Here is a 13692-nt window from a genome sequence, read left to right on the forward strand (position 1 = left end):
ACTAATAAAGGAAACCAATTCCATTTACAATTGCGTCAAAAAGAATAGAATACCCAGGAATAAACTTAACCAAGGGGGTGAAAGACCTGTATACTGAAAGCTTTAAGACACTGATAAAATAAATTCAAGACAAATAAACAGAAAAATATTCCATGCTCATAGATTGGAAGAATCAATATTGTTAAAATGTCCATACTACCCAAAGTGATCTACAGGTTCAATGCAGTCCCTATCAAAATTTCAATGGTATTTTTCACAGAAATAGAACAAAAAATCCTAAATTTTTATGGAACCATAGTAGAACCCCAAATAGCCAAAGGAATCTTGAAGAACAAGAGCAAAGCTGTAGGCATCAGGTTTCCTGATTTCAAACTACAGACAAAGCTATATTAATCAAAACATCATGGTATTGACATAAAAACAGATACCTAGATCAATAGAACAGAATAGAGAGCCAGGAAATAAACCCACACATATATGGTCAATTTATGACAAGGAGCCAAGAATATACAATGGGGAAAGGACAGTGTCCTCAATAAATGGCGCTGGAAAAACTGGGTCACCTCATACAAAAAGAAAAAGAAAAAGAAAAAGAAACTGAACCACTATCTTACACCATACACAAAAGCCAACTCAAAATGGATTAAAGACTTGTATTAAGACCTGAAGCCATAAAATTCCTAGAAGAAAATGTGTTAAGTTTCTTGACATAGGTCTCGATGAAGATGTTTTGTATTTGACACCATAAGCAAAGGCAATAAAAGCAAAAATAAACAAGTATGACTACATCAAACTAAAAAGCTTCTGCACGGCTAAGGAAATCATCAACAAAACGAGAAGGCAACCTACCAAATGGGAGAAAATAGTGCAAATCATATAGCCGATAAGCAGGTAATATCCAAAATAAATAAAGGACTCGTACAACTCAGTAGCAAAAAAACCCCCCAAGAAACAAAAAACAAACACCTGATTTCAAAATGGGCAGGGGATGCGAATAGATATTTTTTCCCAAATAAGACACAGATGTCCAACAGATACATGAAAAGGTGTTCACATTACTAATCATCAGGGAAATGCAAAACAAAACCACGAGGTATCACCTCACACCTGTCAGAATGGCTATTACCAAAAAGACAAGAGATAAGTTTTGGAGAGGCTGTGGAGAAAAGGGAACCCTCGTGCACTGTGGGTGGGAATGTAAATTGGTGCAGCCACTATGGAGAACAGTATGGAGGTTCCTCAAAAAACTGAAAATAAGACTACCGTATGATCCAGCAATCCCACTTCTGGATACACATCCAAATAAAATGAAAACTCAGAAAGATATATCCATGCTGTTCATTGCAGCATTATTTACAGTAGTCGAGACATGGAAGCAACCTAAGTGTTCACTGATAGATGAATGGATAAAGCGAGGACTCCATGTATATGTGTGTCGGTATATATATAATGGAATATTATTCAGCCATTAAAAAAGAAGGAAGTCTTGCCATTTGCAGCAAAATGGCTGGATCTTGAGGTCATTACGCTAAGTGAAATGAGTCAGACAGAGAAAGACAAATACCTCGTGATCTCTTATATGTGGAATCTAAAAAATAACACAAACAACAAACAAACATGAGCTCACAGATACAGAGAACAAACTGATGGAGGCTGGGAAGGGATCGGGGAGACGGGTGAAGAGGGTAGAAAACACAAACTTCCGGTTATAAAATAAATAAGTCCTGGGGCTGTAATGTACAGCATGGTGACTATAGTTAATAATACCCTATTATATATTTGAATTTGCTTACAGAGTAATCTTAAAAGTTCTCATCACAAGAAAAAAAGAAGCTTGTAACTAGGTGTGGTGATCACTTTGCTATATATATAGTGAATCATGTTGTACACCTGAAACTAATATAATGCCAATTATATTTTAATAAAAATTTTTTTTCTGCCCCACACTCTCTCTCCTCTTTTTCTGGGACTCTGATGACACAAATATTAGATTTTTTTGTCATTGTTCCACAGATTCCTAAGAGTATGTTCATTTATTTCCAGCTTATTTTCTCTGTTGTTCAGATTGGATAATTTCACGGTAGGTCTTTAAGTTTCCTGATTCTTTTTTCTGTTGTCTCCAAACTACTCTTCGGCTTGTCCAGTGAATTTTAGTTTTTGTTCTTGTATTTTTCAGTTCTATAATTTCCACTTGATTCTTTTTTATGTCTTCTATTTCTTAGCTGAGATTTTTTTTTCACTTGCTTCAAGGGTGCATATTCGTAACTGTTTGTTGAAGCATCCTTACGATTGCTGCTTTGAAATCCATCAGGTGATTCCAACATCTGAGTCACCTTGGCGCTGGTGTCTGTTGGTTGTCTTTTCTCATCAAGTTGTGACTGTTCTGGTTCTTGGGATGACAAATAATTTTTTTATTGTGTGTGTCACTTTTGTTCTTTGAAAGCTTTTGTTTTTGTTTTTTAGCATACAAAAGCAGTGATATTCAGAATCCTTAATGACTAGAGAAGTATGGAATTGGCCAATCAAGAAACTTACAGCCCACTCATAGACGCATAGATGCTGACTCTATAAATAAACAGGCTGCCCGTAACAGCTGATACAGCCTAACTAGCTGCACTGAAAAAATACCTTTCTGAACTTTCTGAAAATAGGAAGTACGATTTTAGTCTTAAATGGGTCCTTTTGCTGTTTGCTTTAGTTTTTGCCGTTACATAATTCCTCCTGCAGCTGGTGGGTCTTGGCTACTTACGTTTAAGAGTGACGCCTCAACAAATTCACTGGGATCTGTGGTGCCCAGGCAGGGTTTGCCAATTTGGGGGCCGCAGAGGGTAACCTGGCAGGACATTTTTGTTGCAAGACACCAGCTGCCTATACATAACCCTTTTATCCTGGGCCAGTTTCTCCAAAACGTTTCCCTCTAATCTCCTGAGTGCCCACATCTGGGAGACAGTGAGAGAAGGGCGCCAGGAGTCTGCTTTTTATGGGAACTCTCGCTTAATCTGTTTTGTATTTTTAAATCTGTTTTTAATATAATGTCCTTACCTTCAGCTGTGCCTGGTGTCCCTAAACCCAAAGTCTTTGGGGTTTGTCCTCTCCCAGGACTAAACTTCCAAACATGAAGGACAGTCTCCCAGTAGCTTTGCTTCTTTTTTTAATAAACTTATTTATTTATTTATTTAATGTATTTGGCTGTGTTGGGTCTTTGTTTCTCCGCGTGGGCTTTCTCTAGTTGCGGCGAGCGGGGTCTACTCTTCGTTGAGGTGCACGGGCTTCTCATTGCGGTGGCTTCTCTTGTTGCAGAGCACGGGCTCTAGGTGTGTGGGCTTCAGTAGTTGTGGCGTGTGGGCTCAGTAGCTGTGGCTCTCGGGCTCTAGGTGCGTGGGCTTTGGTAGTTGTGGCGCATGGGCTTAGTTGTTCCGTGGCATGTGGTATCTTCCCGGACCAGGGCTCGAACCCGTGTCCCCTGCATTGCCAGGCAGATTCTTAACCACTGTGCCACCAGGGAAGCCCTAGCTTCGCTTCTTAAACTAACATAATCAGTGAATCTTTCTGGCCTTTAGCCCAAGACGTGCACCGTGTAATGAATTATCTTCTCCCCCAGCATCTAGAATGGTACTATCCATCACCCATCCTTGAGAAACTTGAGGAAGAAGCCACTCAAGTCACTTTTTGTTGGACTTCCTTCTTTCCCAGCATTTTAGCTGAGAACGGCTGCCACGGAGTTTGTTCTGTCTTGAGGCAAAGGAGTGAGGCTTTTTCACCCACGTCAGTCGGTCACTAGTCACCAGCTGCCCCAGAGGGACGGGCACCCCCCCAAGCGAGGCGGTGCAGCTCACCCCAGGGCGAGCCTGCAGGGAAGGCTGTGGGCGCGACAGGTGGCCACGAGTGAGCCCGCAGCATCCGGACGGGACCAGCGGCCTCTGGCACAGGTCGCCCCTTGCACCGTCCACACGCGTTTGCCTCTCGCGTTCTAGTTATTTTATCTCATCACGGCCTCTCCTGGATTTGAGGGGTTCTGACGGCTGGAACACTGACTCAAGGTGAGCTTTAGTCCCCACTGGTGCAGGTGTTCCCAAGCCTGTGAGGGACCCTCATCCTCTTCTCCGTCTACCACCTGTTCTGGCTTCCCCGTGGCCTCATCCAGCACTTACGCGGGTCCAGATGGCCCCCCCCGCCCCCCGGTGGGTAACGCAGACCCTCACCGCCGAGTGGTCTGTCTCTGGTCACGAGACGTTATCAGGCCGATGTTGCTTCATCTTCTCACTTACATGAAAGCTGGACTTCGTGATGTGAGCGGTGAAGACACCCCAGAGACCCCCTGAACGTCAGTCACCTCCCTGTCTCCGTTCCCGTGCTGATCGCGCTCGATCCCTCTTCCCAGCGTGCTGCCCGCTCCTCGCCTGCTCCCCTCCTCCTGAAAGGCGTCCTTCTGAAGCGGGGCAGCGGCCATAGCTGAAGTTTGGTGGGACTCCTGTCGTGTCCCCCGGTGGAAGCATCTCGCCCCTGGGAACCGGGGTCTGTTGGCCCACAGAGTCAAGAGTCGTGGGAGGGAAAGCACACGTCACCCACATGGGTCCCGAGATGCGACGGGGGGCCCTCCTACTGGCTCCACCGTGTGTCCGAACCTGCTTCTACTTTCTGGGAAAACAGCACCGCACGGCGGCCGCGATTAGGAAACTAGATGAGGCTGCAGACAGAAGCTCCTCTCTTCTTGCACCGAAGCCCACTGCCCACTCCTTGCCACCGCTGGCCCTCTGGCTTCTCTCCACAGACCAGATAATTAGATGACCCCTGCATCTCCCACACCCAGTGACGTCGCCCACCTCCCCGTGTGTCCCGTGCTGTGCCCCTGCAGAGAGAGGCTTGGTAGCTGCGTGGCTGAGGTGTCCTGGAGACCAACCCTCCACCTGCAACCAGGGAGGGAGGCCTCCTTGTCACCTGCCCAGTGGGTGATCCAAGTTCAGCACCTCGTCCTTCAAGCCTGCAGGGCCATGTCTGGGACTCACAGTTTTAGGTCGGTTTCTAGAAGCAGAGCCAGAAGTGGGAATTCTCGGCAAGTCATAAAGGATGTTCCCAGGAGAAGCCTGAGGGCAGCAGGCGGGGCGGTGGAGGCAGTTAGACGGGGACGTGGTTTCACCCCAAATGCAGCCCAGCCTGACCCGTGGGAGCCCGGAAGCATAAATGGTATCGGAAGATCTGTCCCGCCTCGTGACACGGAGCAGGGAGTTTGGGCCCCGAATCTCTTAGGGACTGGCCACAAGCCACTGCAGGGGGGGGGGAGTATAAGTCCCAGCAGCCCCAGGGTCCCTGGGGCAATCCTCCAGAGAAGGTCACAGGTGTGGGATTTAGCATGACCCCCTGCAGTGGCTGTGACACAGACAGGTAGACAGGAGGGACCAGGGGGATGTGGGTAGGGCACCTACAGCATCGGCCCTACCCACCCACCCAAAGCTGCACCAGTTTACGTGACCACGTGTGTAGGTTTACTCTGACTTAAGTTTTGAAAGCTTACTTAGCAAAATACATCAACCGTTTTCTTTATAGATTCCATTATTTTTACAAGAATATTCACAGCAGCCCAAAGTGGAAACACCCCAAACATCCCTCAATAGATGAAGGGACAAACTGTGATGTCACAGAGACCCAAACGCTGTTGCACAAAGAGGAGCGGGGTGGCGGGGTCGGTCCCAGGAGAGCGCGAACGGAGCTGGAGACACCGCGCTGCACAGAGGCGGATGCTGTTTCTACGACGCCGCGAATCCTAGCCCGCTCGTCATATAATACAGTCCCATGCTTTCCTTTCGTTTGTAATTTACCTTTAAGACTTTGGAGTTTATCTTGGTCTGGCACATGAAGCAGGATCTCAGAAAATTTCTTCCAAGTGGTTGACCGGTTCAACAATATTATTGAGGATTCCACCCTGGAGCCGCTGCCTAGAAATGCCACCCACACCGAGCACTTAATGCTCGCCTGCCCTTGCATCTGTTCCTGGATCCTGAGCTCCCCATAGATCGGTCTGTCTGTTCCTCTCCAGACTCACGCTGTTTTAGTTAGCGGGGGGCGCACGGTCATATCACACAGGGCAGGGCCCCCTCATTATCCTTTCATGCTTTCATGTTTTCCTTGGCAGTTCTCACACATACGCTCTTCCAGATGAACGACAGAGTCGCCACATCACACTCCAGACGTCGTGCTGGGCTTTTGTGTGGATTTGCTTTAAACTTATAGACTGACTTGGAGGAAAATTACATCTTTACAATATCAGGTCTTCTGATGCGGCAACAGCATAAAGGTCTCCTCTTATGCAGAGTCTTCTTCATATGCCCCGGTGTCAAAGACCTGTGTGTGTGTGAGTGTGTGTGTGTGTGTGTGTGTGTGTGAGAGAGAGAGAGAGAGAGAGAGAGAGAGAGGAGAGAGAGAATGAAAGGGAGGAGAGAGAGACAGAGACAGAGAGACAGAGACAGAGAGACAGAGAGAGAGAGGGAGGGAGGGAGAGGGAGGGAGGGAGGCAGAGAGGGAGGGAGGGAGGGAGGGAGGTCTGCCCAGCAATCATTTCCATGCCCTCCCTCTGGTCTGAGAGCTCCCCTTTCCTGGGAGCGAGATCCTGGGGGTATCGTCCCCACCAAAGGCATGGACGATGGGAACTAGTACCAGCCAGTTAGAAGCCTCCAGCTCGCGGCCGCGGTGATGGGTTCACACGGCACAGGGAAGACCTGTTGGTCCCTCCACGAGATGTGACATCTGGATGCTGGGAAAAGGGTTTCCACGTCTCTGGAATCCCCAGCTGTGAGCATGAATTGGGTCTGGGGACAGCTGCCTGCACGAGAAACCCGGCAACAAAATAGCTAACGTTTACTGAGCCCTTTCCACGTGCCAGGCGCTGTTCTCCAAGTGTGACAAGAATTGGCTCAGGTAAACTCCACAAGAACCTGTGTGATGGGCGGAGGAGAAATCCAAGGCATTTAATAACCTAGCGGTCAAAACGGGCCTCCCGACTGGCGTGTCCAAGCCGGCCTCAGCTCAGAAGACCGGAGTCAACACGCCCTTTCCTACACGCGCGCACGGCGCCGCCACGGCTGGTCGGCGGCGGAACCAGGCTTTCCTCCTACACGTGAAAAGCAGTGAGTCGGGCATCACGAAGGACAGGCCTAAGGCGGACCGGCCCGAGGGGCGGCAGGATACACAGGGGTGATGAGCCCGAGCCCCTGCCCGACTGGGAGGACAGCTGTCCTCATTGTGGGGGGAAGGTTGGGGGAACTGTCCCTTGTCACTACTGGGCCACTCTGGGGCGTCCCCTGCCTTTGGGGGAAGGGGACGCTGGCTCTCCTGTGAAGACCCCGCCGAGGTCTGTTCCACACCCACGCCCCTCCCAGCCGCGCTGCTGGCCGTCGAGGTGGAGGCCGGGGCCACCAGCCAAGAACGCGGGCGCCTCTAGAAGCCAGGAAGGCCGGGAAACGGGTTCTCTCCTGCAGCCCCCCGGTGGTGGGACGCACACCCCGGCCGCCCCTTGATCTCAGCCCAGTGAGACGCAGTCCGGACTTCCCACGGGACCTGTGATAAATTTGTTATTTTGAGCCACTAGTTTTGCGGTAATTGGTTACAGAGGCAATGGAAAAGCAGCCTCTGTGCTTCCAGAGTTTATTTTGAACCCGCTGTTTAAACAGAGAAAAGATAACCCCGCAGGGGAGGACGTGAACCGTGACCCCACGGATCCAAACCGGCGCAACCTCACTGTGAATTCGGCCTTTGGGGTGCTGGGGCCAAGGGCGACCAGGGAGCTAGTTTCCGAATCGACTTCGGGCAGAAGACGGCTTCTGTTAAAGACTAAGGAAGGAGGCCGTGCCGACTGCGAGTTTGCTGCAACAGGGGCCCTCACGCCGGGGGCTGAAGCAGCAGGAACGCATCCCTGCTCTCTCCCGGAGGCGTCATGTCTGACATGGAGGTGTCGGCAGGGCTGCTCCCCACCGGGCCGCAAGGGAGGGTCTGCTCTGGGCCTCTCCCCGTGCTGCTGGTGGTTTGCTGGCGACCCCGGGGGCTCCTGGGCTGGTAGGTGCATCACCCCGTCTCTGCCACCATCTGCCCACGGCTTTCTTCCCCCGTCAGTGTCCCTTTCTTATAAGGACACTGGTCGTACAGGATTAGGGCCGCCCCAACGACCTCAGCCTAACTCGTGGCATCTACAAAGACCCTACTTCTCAACGCGGCACGTTCACAGGCGGTGGGGTAGGACTTCGACATCTTTTGGGGGAAGCAACTCAACCCATAACGTACACATAAGTATTGAAATTCAGCCGTGATGGCAGAATTGTTGAGAACTTAGACCAACGAGAAAACTTCTCCCGGGAAGGAGTGGGTGTCAGGGGTGCTGCTGGGATCGCCAGTGCCTGGTGACAAGGCAGATGGACCCTAATCAGCTTTGTTATTGATTTTAAATCCTCCACAGAGCACGCCTCCCCTCCCCCAACCCATGCTGCACCTGGCGCCCCACTTCCCAGCACAGTGATGGACGCACAGAGCAGCCAGCGTCCGCAGGAGGGCTGACCGCTGCCCAGGGAGGCTGGGGGAGGGCAGGGGAGGCTTCCCCAGGGAGCACGAGGCGCCTGGGACGGGCCTGTGGCGTCGGTGTGTCCCCTCTGGCGCTCAGGACGCGGTCCACTGTGTGGACGCACCCCGGCTCGCTCAGCTGAAGGACAGACACGTGGGGGGTCTTCTGGTTTGGGCATTAAGAATGAACCCTCTCCACAGGGGAACGGATAAAGAAGACGGGGTACATATACACGATGGAGTGTCAGCCGTAAAAAAGAACGGAATAAGGCCACGTGCAGCAACATGGACGCACCTAGAGATGACCATACCTAAGTGAAGCCAGACAGAGAAAGACAAACACCATATGACGTCACTTACAAGTGGGCTCTAAACTACGACACAAATGAACTTATCTATGAAACAGAAACAGACTGACAGAGAACAGACTTGTGGCCGCCAAGGGGGAGGGGAGGTGGGGGAGGGATGGATGGGGAGTTTGGGATGAGCAGATGCAAACCATGATATATAGAATGGATAAACAACAAGGTCCTACTATAGAGCACAGGAAACCGTATTCAATACTCTGGGATAAACCATAATGGAAAAGCATATGAAAAAGAATACATATATATGTACGTGTGTGTGTGTGTATAACTGAATTGCTTGGCTATACAGCAGAAATAAACACAACATTGTAAATCAACTATACTTTGATAAATTAAAATTAAAAATGAAGCCTAACATTTCAGGTACATATTTTTGTGTGACCACCAGTTTTCGGTTTTCTAGGGTAGATATTTCTGATGGGATGACTAGCTTTTTTTTTTTTTTTTTATTGCGGTACGCGGGCCTCTCACTGTTGTGGCCTCTCCCGTTGCGGAGCACAGGCTCCGGACGCGCAGGCTCAGCGGCCATGGCTCACGGGCCCAGCCGCTCCGCGGCACGTGGGATCTTCCCGGACCGGGGCACGAACCCGCGTCCCCTGCATCGGCAGGCGGACTCCCAACCACTGCGCCACCAGGAAGCCCTGGGATGACTAGCTTTTAAGGCCCTCGTGTGCTTAAGAAACTGTTTAAGAACGGTTCGTGGTGCCATTTGCATTCCCTCTGGCGACAAGGAGCTGCCCGGCTCTAAGCGCCCACTGGGACCTGGTTCTGCCAGCTTTACTGTCACCATTTGATCAGCATGTAGGGCCGCCTCACTGTCATTTTAACCGGCATCTCCCTGGGGGCTAACTTGCGCACTGCGCAGGCATTTTATTTGCCGTCCGCATATCCTGTTTGGAAACATGTATGTTGTGATAGCTTACCCATTTTAAGATTTGGTTTATTTTCTTATTGTTGAGTTTCGAGAGTTCTTTATATATTCTGGACACAAGCTGTTAAGAGATGTGATTTCCAGATGTTTTCTCCCCGTCTGTGTTATCTTTTCATTCTCTGAACAGAGCAAATGTGTTTAACTTTGATTCAGTCCAATTCATCAGTTTCTCAAAAAACTCTGCCTAACTCTGAGGTCACAAAGATTCTCTCCTATCTTTTCTTCTAAAGGTTTTATAGTTTTAGGCTTGACATCTGGGTCTATTGGAGAATGGAAGAATAGATCAAGGCTCTTTAAATGTAAGTTTTTCACCAAATTTAGGAAGTTTGGGCCATGATTTCCTCAAGTATTATTTTCTATGCCAATTTCTCTCTCCTCTTGGGACTTCCGTGAGAGGAACGTTGGACCCTGTGGTGTTGCCCATTCATCCTCGAGATCGTGCTTTCTCCCCAAACTTCTGTTTTCCGTTCTGCACAGCGATGATTTCTGTTGACCCCCCTCAGGTTTCCCGAACCCTTCCCCCTGCATCTCCATTCTGCTACTGAGCCCGTCCCGTGATTTTTTTTTTTAATTTCAGATATGGCGTTCTTTCAATTATAAACGTTCCCTCTGGTTATATTTTCTAGTTTCTACTTCTCTGCAGAGAACTTCTGCGTCTCCAGGCATCTCAAGATTATTCGCCTTATCCTCACGATGGACGGTTAGAAGAGCTGCTTTAAACCCTTTAACTGATCCTTCCCTCCTGAGTCGCCTTGGGCTTGGTATCTGTTGGTTGTCTCTTTCCTCGTTCTGCTTCTTCTGTGAGTTGAGGAATTCGGGATTGTGTGCTGGACGCTTGCCTACTGTGCTGGGAGACCCTGGGTCCTGGCTAGCACTCCGGAGGGTGTTGCCTTGTCACGGCCGCTGCGGCTCCAGCAGACCGACCTGGTTAGGCCCAGACGGCGCAGTCCAGCTCTCCTTCTGTGGGCAGTGGTCCGTTACGGGCTCCACTCCAACGCCTTTCCCACATCGCTGGGCTCCATCCGGCACGTGGGCTGGGACTGGGGAGATGGTTCAGGGCTCGAAGTCTTTGATGCGCTTCCGTGGGAGCCTCGGTCACACACGGCGCTGGGCGTGTCCTCCTGAAACCCACTCGCCTCTGGGAGTTCTCCCACCCCCTCCAGCTCTGTGGGGCCCCTTGCCCTTGTCTTCAGACTCTCTATCTCCCCTGGGGTTTACCGTCAGTGCTGCCACGAAGTGCAGGGACGGGCCCACCCGGGGGTCAAAATGGGAATCAAAGGAGGAAAATCAGCCCCCGACTCTCCCTCGTTTCAGGTCGTGACTCAGGCTTGACTTCAGATCCTAATCGGCCTGCTCTGCTACTCGACACCGACCTCCGACGGCTGCATGTGATATCCTCTCCGGAACTGTTCATTGTAATCAATGTGAGAGATAAACCGTAGTTGGATAAAGTTACTGGGACTATTTACTCCGCGGCTGGAATTCTGGAGCCAGAATTAGGAGACACGTGTTTTAATCGGCCACCTCGGTGGGCTCTGACGAGTTCCAATATCTTTTTCCTTTTTCAATGAAAAGTATCTGATACACACACAATAACATAAAAGTGTGTGTGTAAACCATGACGTTTAATAACAGAACGAACGCCTGAGAATCTATGATGCTCCTGCAACCACTCCCTCCTCCCATCCACGGGCCACCAGAGGTGACTAGAGTCTGAATTAATCTTTACTATCATTACAATTGTCTCTCCTTATGGGTGTGCTACTTATGTGTGTATCCATAAATACAGTAGTTATTTTAAAATTATTTTTAGACATAAAAATGATGTCACAGTACATCTATACTTTTACAACTTAAGTTTTTTTTTAATTAATTATTTGTTTACTTTTGGCTGTGTTGGGTCTTTGTTGCGGCACGCGGGCTTCTCATCGCGGTGGCTTCTCTTGTTGTGGAGCACGGGCTCTAGGCGTGCGGGCTCAGTAGTTGTGGCTCGCGGGCTCTAGAGTGCAGGCTCAGTAGTTGTGGCTCATGGGCTCTAGAGCGCAGGTTCAGCAGTAGTTGCATACGGGCTTAGTTGCTCCGCGGCATGTGGGATCTTCCTGGACCAGGGCTCGAACCCATGTCCCCTGCATTGCCAGGCCGATTCTTAACCACTGTGCCCCCAGGGAAGCCCTGCAACTTGATGTTTTAAATCCAATTTTGAGATTCATGTACTGATCCCGCCGCCACACGCCGCGCAGCTTGGGCCAGGCGCCCGCCCCTCCCCCTCGTCCCTTTGCCGCGGTCGCGAAGCCCCGAGCCGGCGGAAGCCCGGTGCTCACCACGTCGGTCGCGCTAGGCAACAGGTTGCAAGGAGGGAAAGCGCTCTGTTTGCTCAAAGCCCGGCAGGAGAGGAGGCCGGCCGAGATCAACCGGGAGCTCCTCTGTGACCAGAAGTACAGTGATGAAGAGAACCTGCCGGAAAAACTTGCCTTTAAAGAGAAGTACCTGGAGTTTGACCTGAACAGTGAGGGCGAGATTGATCTGATGTCTCTGAAGAGGATGATGGAGAAGCGTGGGGTCCCCAAGACCCACCTGGAGATGAAGAAGATGATCTCGGAGGTGGCGGGCGCTGTCAGCGACACCACCTCCTACTGAGACTTTGTGAACATGATGCTGGGAAAACGGTCGGCGGTGCTCAAGCTAGTCATGATGTTTGAAGGAAAAGCCAACGAGAGCAGCCCCAAGCCAGCTGGCCCCCCTCCAGAGAGGCGTTGCCAGCCTGCCCGGAGGACCCCGCCTGGGCCTGCCCCGCTCTCCCCACTCGTCTTCCTCCCTCCCGATCTCACTGCCCTTCTTGACGCCCTGCGATGTGTCTTATTTGTTTGGTCATTGATTTTGTTTCTTCATCGGCAGAGTCAGCGATCTCTTTGTCTAGCATAAATTACTGCCTTAAAGGGGCTCTGGGTTGGGAAGTCCTGATCGCCTCCTTCTCTTCTTCCCTGCGTCTCTCTTCCCTGTGCAGAAGGGCTGACGTTAAACCAAAAACCAGAGGGGGCGGGGCCAGGACAGGTAGACCAGAAGCCTGTGATTCCCGCACTTGAAGCTGGTACTGTTCGTCCTTCCAGGTCACTGACCTAAGTCCTGGGACCCTGGCCTGGCCCTGGCGAGACCCTCAGCCCCTTTCAGGAGACCCTGGAGTCAGGATAAGGCTGCAGGGCCTCGTTAGGGTATCCTTGGACAGCTCGGTGGTTCCACCGCTCCTGGGTGGGCCAGGATGTGGCCACGCAGCATCCCACCTCCCCAGCTGGTCCCCTCTCAGTCTACGCTTCGTCCTATCCTCAGTGAGGTGACAGAAGGAGAAAAGGAGAGGGACTTGCAAGTTGAACCCTTCAAGAAGGTTCCAGAGGAATCCTCTAGCCTTGCCCCCTGGCCACACCTGTACAGGCAGCCCAGAGGAAGGGTGCAGCTCCCCCTGACCCTTGCTGGGGCTTCAGAGGCAGAGGGGGTCCAGGGGCCTTGGGGGAGGGGATTCAGCTCAGTCCAGTCCCACCTTGTAGGGAAGATGTTGAGGGCAGCAGGACGGGAGGATGAGGACTTAAGTGCTCGTGGCAGAGAGGCAGCCCCACTGTTAGGCCGCGAGCTGGGAAACAGGTTGCCTTTCTGATCCCGTCTGCCTGGAACCTGACTCTGCTTCCCTATTTGCCTTCCTTACACCATTCATTCATTCATTCATTCACATACTCCGTCATTCAACAGGTATTTATTTACAACCTATAAGCTTTAAGTCCCCCACTTTGTCCTGACTTGTGCCATGTCCAGTGTCTCTCTAATTCATCATTCTGTTTCCAAATCACTCAAAACCTTGAG

General features: G+C 50.7%; 1 pseudogene; it reads left to right on the forward strand.

Annotated features, from left to right (window-relative positions):
- Nucleotides 1-10536: 10536 nt before the first annotated feature.
- Nucleotides 10537-12958, forward strand: LOC117308130 (allograft inflammatory factor 1-like; annotated as a pseudogene).
- Nucleotides 12959-13692: the final 734 nt, after the last annotated feature.

The sequence above is a fragment of the Tursiops truncatus genome, chromosome 15, assembly GCF_011762595.2.
Source record: "Tursiops truncatus isolate mTurTru1 chromosome 15, mTurTru1.mat.Y, whole genome shotgun sequence".
In the NCBI taxonomy this organism is placed as follows: domain Eukaryota; kingdom Metazoa; phylum Chordata; class Mammalia; order Artiodactyla; family Delphinidae; genus Tursiops; species Tursiops truncatus.